Source organism: Lygodium microphyllum, chromosome 15 (genome assembly GCF_053477565.2).
Source record: "Lygodium microphyllum isolate KBCC chromosome 15, Lygodium_microphyllum_v1.1.10, whole genome shotgun sequence".
Taxonomy (NCBI): domain Eukaryota; kingdom Viridiplantae; phylum Streptophyta; class Polypodiopsida; order Schizaeales; family Lygodiaceae; genus Lygodium; species Lygodium microphyllum.
The window spans coordinates 95,073,668-95,083,667 of NC_141149.1; positions in this window are offsets into that span (position 1 = coordinate 95,073,668).

Consider the following 10,000-nt stretch of genomic DNA (forward strand, 5'->3'; position numbering starts at 1 on the left):
CCATGTGTACCTCCTATATTCATCTATGAATGACACATAGTAACATGATCCCCCAAGAGATGCATTCTGTGAGGGTCCCCATACATCAGATGTATAAGTTGTAATGGTCTAGTAGTATTGCTTACATACCTCATAAATGGAAGCCTTGATTGCTTCGCAAATTGACACGGCTGACATACATATCCCAATTCCACATACTTGAACTTAGGGAGTCCAATTACAACTTGCTTATGCTGCATATTCTTCAGCTTTTGAACATTTACATGGCCAATCTTTTTATGCCATATCTCAATGTCCCTTATTGCAACTTTGTCATGTGAGTACATAGCAACATTCAATGCTGGAATTTTTGTATCCAATGTAAACATCCTGCCATTTCTTTTGCCTTTAGCAATGAGTTTGCATCCTTGACCATACTCTTCAATGTAGCATCCATCTCTATTGAATCTAACTTATAGATTTTGTTCAGCCATTTGTCCCACAGAAAGCAAGTTTTTGGTTATGGAGGGTACATGTAACACATCATAGAGACTCTTTTTCCTATCACCATGCATCATCAAGGGAATAGTACCTATATGCATAATGTCATGTTGCGTATCATCCCCTATGCAAACATATCCATGAGCACCTTCTAACAATGTGTCAAACCACTCTCCATGAGGAGTCATGTCGTTAGATGCCCCTGAGTCTAAATACCATACATCATCTGTTTTTCCTTGTGTAGACAACCCTTTCTTCACATGTTGCATAGCAAACAACCTGTCATCCTCCTGCATACCACGAGAAGAAGCATACTTACCGTATTGTCTTTCTCTTGCTCTCTGATCATTCTGCTTCTTGTAGCAATCCTTAGCTACATGCCCGTATTTGCCACAATTGGAGGGGAGCTATGGAGCTCTACCCCGAGACTTACGGACCGCTTATTGATCAAGTGTTTCAAGCCAAGCGGCCATGTCTACCTCTCACATAGCCAACGCGCAACGCTTACCTTACGGGTGTAGTGAGCTTACATTGATACTCAATCGAGTTCCCTTCTCTCTCTTGCACTCTGGTAGCTCCACAATCCTTGCGGCAAGCTCAAGCAATCTCAAGCCCTCTCCGTCAAGCTCCATCCTCCATAGCCGTGCGAGAAAAGAGAAGAGAAGAGAAGAAGAGAAGATGAAGAGAGAAGATGGGGAGCTTCTTCTCCACTATCCCTCACTCTCACACACACACTCCCTCACACTCCCTCAATCCCTCAATCAAGCACAAGCAAGAAGGTAAGAAACAAGAGAAGAAGAAGAAGAAGCTTTGGCCACACACAAGAATGAGCTTCAATTCACTTTTCAACTTTATATACAAAACCCTAAATCCCTTTTGGGTGGTCATCTCCTTATCCCCTTTTTTACATGGCCGGCCATGGCCTAGGCCCTTTTTCCCATTGTCCTCCTATCTTCCTAGCTTCCTTTCTACTGCCCATCTACCTTTACAAATTGCACGAGTGAGAGCCCGGCGCTCCTTAAATTAAATCACGATGCGCTTGCGCTCTTTTACAAAAGTATTGACTTGCACTTTTTCTTGTGCATCTTTCTCCCTTATTTAGGACTTTTCTGCGCTTCTTATGTTTCTAGATTTTCCTTGTGTGCCTTTGTCTTCCGTTTCACTTTTTCTTAGCCTTTTTCTTCTGCTTTAGCTTTTCCAAATTTTCCACCTTGTTCGTCTGACGGTTAACATTACCCCCTCCTAGACGAGTGCCAGTCCCATGGCACTCACCATCATAGGTAGTAGGCTTTGGTCTGTACTGAAGGCGTGGATGGAAGGGACATCGATGGTTGATGTGGAGGAAGGTCGTTGGGGGCATGTTGATGGCCTAGGTGGCTAGTGGTAGGGTTGTTGGAGTTGGTGGTAGGGCTGTTTGTTGTTGGGGATTGCACTGATAGCCAGCACAAGTGTTGGTTTGTTGGGGATTCGGCACATTCTTGGTGGGCTTGCAGGATGATAAAGGATAAGAATTTAAAGTTAGGTGTCGTTGAAGAGCAAACAACACTTTCGTTGGAGTCTTCAATACCGGTAATTGAAACTCTCTCATAGGTGGTCTCTCCCTAGGGGTAGTGCTAGTCTTCTCTATCGTGCACAAGACATTGTTCAATTAGTTTGGGAGATAGGTTGAACTCTAAGCAAGCTGAGAGTATAGTCCTGCACTTGAGGACCCAAACTGTGTATATTTTTTGGTGCAGATATTATGTGAGTACTCGTGCATACTTAGATATTACGTAGTTAGAAGACCACGTGGTTTCTCGTAACAATGTGTGGATGAAGTAGAGTTGTCCATGTTGAGAAGAAGTACACGTGAAGGTGTATGAGACATCCTTTGCATTGTGACTGCATGACATAGCATAATTGAACACAAGGACACCGCACTTTCTATAGCTCAGAGTTATTGGACTTGCTTGATGATGACAGTGTACTTTTCATGGCCATTCGTGCGGTGCTTACCACAATTGATTGCAATGGTATTAAGGCAGAGTACAAGATGGAATTGTGTGAATGGGTCAGGGTGACAGGTCTGACCATAGGCGAGGCAAGCTCCCTAGGTAAGTCCTACCCTTGATGTGCCCTGAACAATGGTGGGTGATGCTAAGGGGCTAGGGGACTAGGGACGGAGCCAGCCGACTAACGTCACTGGATGTGCCTAATTTGAGGCCCCTGGGTGCTATGCTGTGATCGTGCGTGCTTCGTATCTTTTTTCTTCTTTTCTTTTATTTTTTCATTTTCCATTTTCTTTTTCTTGTGCTTTTTTTTCTTTCTTTCTGTCTTTCTTCTCTTTTTTTTTTTTGGTTTTTTTTTGGACTTGCCTGAGTACAACCATTGCAATATGTTGAGGCTATCAGTCTTTCAATGGGTTGAAAAATGTCAATCTTCGAAGGCTCAGGAAATGGATATTACCGTGATGATTGTGCCCTAGCCTTGTTGTTAGAGAAGCAGTCGTTGAGATGGGGAGATACACTTGAGATATTGCAACCCTCTTTGGAACGTGCGATGTTGGTACAATTGGGGTAACAGCTGCCATGAGTGCCTGGCGTAGAGTGTAACCCAGAAAGAGGAAGTGGTTAAGATTATGCTTTGGCCCATGCGACGTGGGCACTCGCACGGGTGATCTTTGCTTTCGGCAGCATGGCTTTGTCGCGGCTCTTTGTGGGGTCGATGGACTTGCAGTGACTTGGGCATTAAACACTTTCGCACAAAGACCTGCGCCATCCTGCATCCACTTGTCACTCTATGAGAGTACATGCACGGTATATGCCACAACTATAATAAACCAGTGCAATGCAAGGAGACATCACTTATCTAAATTCCATGGTGTTGACTCAGATACTTACCACCTGCGCTTGATTAGCTTTTTCGTTTGCTTAAAGACGTGAAATATATTAAACACAGATATGAAAAGTTTGTACAATTGGGGAACATATCAGCACTTAACCATTTAAAGACAAAAAGTCATGGTCAAGTAGCATTTGATAAGCCTTTTATACAAGATGGGGCTACTCTATTTGTACGAGGCGGGGTGAGTCTGGGTGATCAAGCAACTGAGGCTGTGCTGGTGAGGGGCTCCTGTGAGGCTGGCGGGGAAAATGTCGGCTGGGACCCGGATGGTGTAGTCCTTGGCCGCAATTGTCTCCAGAATGCTTTTAAACAATGTGTCAAATTCCTACTTGTCTCGAGCTGCCCTCTCCTCTTTTGAGCACCTGCTGCCCGAGCGTCTGGTGGGAGCCTGCATGACCGGTTGCCATGCCCCATGTGCTCCCGCTCCCTTGAGCTTCTATTTTCCTGGCCTTGGGATTTTTTGGCCTACGTGCGGAGCGGTGTTGCTTTGGGCCTCATTTCTTTGCATACCTTTTAAGGGTAGATACGTAGCGTTCCCACAGAGGAGCTTGTGCTACATGCTCCCTTCGACGGCAGATAGCGTCCTTGCAAGCCAGTTGTATTGGGTACTCCATGTCGACTACCATAGGGGGGTGTGCAAAATGCGAACCAAGGATTAGGCCTTGAGGCAGGATAAAACTATTCGCATGGAAGGGATTATACAGTGGGTTATCAAGCACACATGACGAGAAGGGGAGAGGTGAGGCATGTAGTGTTTGTTGTAGAGGGATGGCCCCCATGATGATGTTCATTTGGCCTTCAGCCATTAGTAGATCTTGGCTCATGCTAAGTTGCGTGGACTAGTTGTCATGGAGTGGGGCAGGGCTCATCCTCGGAAGGATAGACCGAAAAGGGGGAAAGGTGTATAGAAAGGAACGGTACCCTGTCTACACCATCAGAGATGTTGGTCAGGGCTTCCTATGGTGGTAATGAGGGTTGCATGCCCTCCACCTAGAGGCGGGAATGGTCACACAACTTCTAAATGTGTGGTGAGAGGAGGACCTGAGGAGCTTAGCCTGTTGAACCCAACTCTTCTCCTTGTGCTTGACTATCATTGCTTGTGTGTGTTGATATTGTCTATACAGGGTCACAAAATTCATTGTTTATTTATGTGCATATTTACAAATCCATGTCACTTCACGAGGATAAAAACCAATTGTAGAACTCCGGATTGTACTGGAGTGTGGCACACGCACCTAGTACTCGTGGCATCTTACTCAATACCGATAGATATTTTGCAACATCGAGTAGCATGGAACCTTGTTCGAGTCTATTGGCAATATGTAACTCCTCCTCAGTGAGAACCTTATCAGATAGAGAGTTCTCTTGCCTACTTTAAGCTAAGTCCATACCTCGAATGGCAGTTAACACTCGAAAGGAAGTTGGTGCCATATAGGTTGGGTCTCTTTGAGATCGCCATTTGGCCAGTTGCTCCTTTGAGACTGTCATGATTTGGGGTCCTAGTTCAGCCATTGCAATGCGGTTTTCAAACCAACGTTGTTCAAATTGACTTGGCCCTCTGATTGTCGCTTTAGTTGCTCTATCTCTAAGAGATTTGGTTGGCACAGCACATCATTGAATGTTAGAGTTAAGCGTAGTTCTTCGGCTTCCTCGTCAGAGGTGAGTCACATGCATTCATGGAGGAGCTTGTTATAGTGCTCGTCAAGATGTTCTTGCTCTTTCCAGGATAAGGGAAATGGAAAGTATTCTTCAAGCTGCTCTTTAGGGAATGCGCCCATGTTTGCCAGGACATAGACACATGCAAACACTTTGAGCTTAGCACCCAACTCGGTTAAGCATTCTGTGACACTTCTATGTTCAACGAGGGCTTGCTCGGTTGCTATCTCATGCAAGGTTCTAGGAGTTTGCCTAGGATTTAGTATAGCTGGGGGCTCAGGCCTAGACGAGCAAGAGTGGTCAACGCTATGATTTCTTTTGCTCTTGGGGTTTCCATGTTTCTCTTGAGGCTTTGTTATTGCGTCATGGTTCTCCTTGGATGTGACTGGTATAAATTTGTCACCCTGTTGTGACAACATTGTATCCACTCTTGATTGGTCAATGCGAGTTTTGTTGTCGATGGATTGAGTGTTATAATCAATCATTGATGGTAATAACTGCTTTGATTTTTCAGAGCACACCGATGTGTCTGAGGTTTCACTGCTATTAGGAGAGGCATCAATGGGGTCATTGGTGGATAGACTCCATGCTTTATTCCTCAGCTCTCCAACGCTCTTGGTGTCAATGTTCTTGGGGTCCACAACCACCTGTAACTGCTGTTGTTTTTGTTGTTTTCTCCTCTTTTTCTTGGTCAGTGAAGGTGCATCTCTCAACGACTCAAGACACTAGACTAGGTTAACCGTTGATGTGATTGGTTGGGCCTCAGCATTCTCTTTCTCTAGTGTGTCCTTATGGGACATAGCCATGGCCTGCTGAATAGCCTCACTAGGTTGTGAGGGTACAACTGCCTCCCTTTTTGGAGATTCTAGCTCTTCCCTTCTATTTAACTCCCTAGCCTAGACTTTAGGCACTTTGGAAGTGCTGGAGTTGTCAATGAAGTTGGTTACAACACCTCCTCCACAGGTAAACTACTAAGGACATGTTTTGCAAGGGGCATTATCACGGCCAAGGGCTGTGACTGCTGTGATCCCTCATTGGAAGTAGTAGTAGCTAGTTTAGTGGACTTGCTACTATTGGTGGATTGCGGTGTCAAGTCCTTAGGTTGATTGGAAGTGGTCATGTCTTTTGTTGCCCTTAGAGCATTCACTTGCGTAGATCAAGTATCAATTGAGCTAGCCACGGTGGATTGCATAGGCATATCCTTAGGTTGAGAGCTAAGGGTGGTGTCGTGTCCTACCTCTTGGACATTTGGAAGCTCTGATGTAGGTAGAAATTGGGATTGAGTAGCCGCACTTGACGACTATTGTGCTTCCTGTGTTCGTTTAGGGGAAGAGGGTGTAGGAGACTTGGGACTCCTAAGTGGCTTTGACACTGGCTGGGAGATTTGCTCGTGGCTGTTAGATGCTTTTGCTATTTGCTTTGTTGAGCATTTAACCTTGCCATGAGCAATGTTGTGCCTATGATGCATGCTATCCTCTTAGGGAATCAAAGGCTCCTTGGGCACTAGTGGCTTTTGCGTATCCTCAATGATTACATCTGATATCTACTTGTCAAGCACGCTAGGCTGAGGATCTACCCTCCGATTGGTCCCGTTTAGATTCTTGATTTTAACCATGAGGGGTTCGGTCACTCCATTGTTGTTGACTCGAGACTTGGTTTTTTGTTTAGATCTCCTCCTATGCTTCTTTGCTCTTGATATGATCTGGCCTTTAGTCGACAAGGGAGGTTTAAAAAGGGGTTTTGGCACCCAAATCCATCGATTACCTGCGTAATACCCTTGAGCATGTAGCAATGCTTTGGATATCCATCGTGGCATTGTGCTGACCCTCCCTTGATGCCTTCGTTTATAAGGCTTGGACTTCTTTTGGGGTCTTGTACGATATTTGTAAGTCCAAAGCCCGTCCTTAGCATTATCTCTTGACCTTCTTGTTTCAGGCATGGCCTCACTCACTGGTTCTCGTTGTTCGACCTGTGCTTGTATCAATTCTTCCAACAAGCCCTTGCTCTTGTTAGTAGGCTTGACTGTTATGACAGTACCTTCCTTGCCTTTTCCTCGAGGTTCAATGAGGTCACCCTTACTAAAGGTTGTGACTATCCTCACACTTGGTAGTCTCAGGTGTATTCTCTGTGCTACATAGTTGGCCTCACACTTGGTCACCCTTTTGAAGGGTCTTCCTAGGAGGGTTTCCTTCCTGTAGCTAGCATTATTTGGAGGAACATGAAATAGGATAGGCAAGTTTTCAATTTGAAGTGTCGCAAGAATTTTGCACTTCCCTATGAGCGCTTGTGGGTGTCCCCCGTAAAGGCTAAGAGTGGCATTAATCAGTGTGAGCTTTGGTTGGCCTAGTAGGGTCCATGCTTCATAGGTCAAGATATTAAAGTCTGATCCTTCATCAATCAAAGAATCAATAGTGTGCTCTCTTTTCGCGGTGAGTTTAACCCTAAGATAAGCAGGTGGTACTATGTCTTTGTCTTTCGGGTCTTGGCTTGTAAATTTAAGCCTTCTGACAAATACCTTTGAGTCCCCAACTACACGACTAGATGTGGATTCTCCACTGATGTCTTGGATCGCCAGTGTAGTGCTATTCAAGGAGCATCTATCGTTAGGACTGTCATATCTAGTCATTCTCGCTGTTGTAGCTTGATGTTGTTGCTTTCCGCTTTGACTAGATGCAGTCTGAATGCAACACGTATGTGTTTTTGTAGTGTGGATTTTTTTCCCTTGTTGTCTAGATTGGCCCATTGAGGTTCTAGGGTCTCTGTTTATCTCTGTTTGGGTATGGGCTTTTGGTTGCTCTTTTGCAAGTGAAAATCCATGCTCGTGTAGAGCCATTACTACACTAGGGTCTAATTTGGAGGACCTGTCACAGTGCGCGTTTTCTCTCCAATCTACTTGGGGGAGGTGCAGAGGGGCAAAGCCCCCTCTACGAGGGCTCGGGGGGGGGGGGGGGGGGGGGGGGTCCCCTCGGTCCATAGGGCCGTTACAATAAATGCCATACGTGAATTGAAAGACCGTTTATAGCGAAATTTTAAACTACTTGCTCTAAATTTCAGCCTGGTGATTGATCTATGATATGGTTTTGGCTCTATATGGTCTCTCGGTCAGCTTCAGGGTCTCACACTCTACAGGGTGGTCCGATTGTGGGACTCGGGCAGTCCGATTTCTACTTTGGTCCGATTTTGGTAGTGGGTCCTGGGGTGGTCCGATTCTCGCAGTCGGATGGTCCGCTGCGCAGACGACAGTTCGTGGGTTGCGCGTGATGTCTCAAGCTCAGCACCTACTCCCTGGAATCATCTAGTGCCTTCCAGATAGGTGCAAAACACTACAAGGAAATGCCAGACATACCTCGAATCACTTTGGTGCTCAAATCGAACGGCACTTCCAAGGATCTCCCTGCAGCTCTCTCTCTCTCTCTCTCTCCCTGGCTCTCAAGCTCACTCACTCTCACAAAGCAGAATGTCAAATGTGGTCTTTCCTAGTTCCATGGGCCTCTTATTGCCCCATCCTAGCTTGTTGTAACCTCAGAAGCTAATCCCTCACACTCTTCCAGCCAAAAATTTGAATTTGTGCCTCTAGTTCCGTGTTTCTAGTAGCAACAGAACCCTTTCTGTTTTCCTTCTTTTTCCTATCCTAATCTTAACCTAATGCAACAAAATCAAAAACAAAGATGGAGATGGATGGTCCTACTCTAATGTTCAACAACAAATCAAAATACTTACTTGCTCTAAGGATTAAAACCTCCTAAATCTCCTAACTATCTCGAGCACCAGTTCGAGCTGCAAACCCTACTTCTATGCTCGATTCGATGCAGGCGGTGCTCGAGGCTTGATTTCGTCGGTCCCGGCAAGGAAACCAAAATGGAGGGGAGCTATGGAGCTCTACCCCGAGACCTACGGACCAATTATTGATCAAGCATTTCAAGCCGAGCGGCCATGGCTATCTCTCACATAGCCGACGTGCAATGCCTACCTTACGAGTGTGGTGAGCTTACCTTGATGCTCGATCGAGTTCCCTCCTCTCTCTTGCACTCCGGTAGCTCCACGATCCTTGCGGCAAGCTCAAGCCCTCTCCGTCAAGCTCCATCCTCCATAGCCACGCAAGAAAAGAGAAGAGAAGAGAAGATGAGAAGACGAAGAGAGAAGATGGGGAGTTTCTTCTCCATGATCCCTTACTCTCACACACTCGCTCCTCACTCCCTCACACTCTCTCAATCCCTCAAACAGGCACAATCAAGAAGGCAAGAAATAAGAGAAGAAGAAGAAGAAGCTTTGGCCACACACAAGAATGAGCTTCTCATTCACTTTTCAACTTTATATACAAAACCCTAAATCCCTTTTGGGCGGTCATCCCCTTATCCCCTTTTTTACATGGCCGGAGGCCCTTTTTCCCATTGTCCTCCTATCTTCCTAGCTTCCTTCCTACTGCCCATCTACCTTTACAAATTGCACGGGTGAGAGCTCAGCGCTCCTTAAATTAAATCACGATGCGTTTGCACTCTTTTACAAAAGTATTGACTTGCGCTTTTCCTTGTGCATCTTTCTCCCTTATTTGGGACTTTTCTGCGCTTCTTGTGTTTCTAGGTTTTCCTTGTGCGCCTTTGTCTTTCTTTTCACTTTTCCTTGGCCTTTTTCTTCTGCTTTAGCTTTTCTAGATTTTCCACCTTGTTCGTCTGACGGTTAACAACAATAATGTCAATCCTTATTTACATTTGATTGTTGTCCCTGACTCATTTGAAGCTGCTGCTGTGTGCCTCTTCCTCTAGCTGAATAACCCCCTCTTCCACGAGCATTTGAGGCACCTCTATTTGCTTGAGGCTGCCTATTTCGCCATCCAGTAGCTTGTTGTCCACAGGTTGCATATGCATTTTCAGCACCTCTTCCTCTAAAATTTGATCTTCCTCTTCCAGCTCTACCCCTTTGATTTGAGTAGAAGACATTGTCCCTGCTATTTTTAGACCCATTGGAACTTATATTAAGTCCA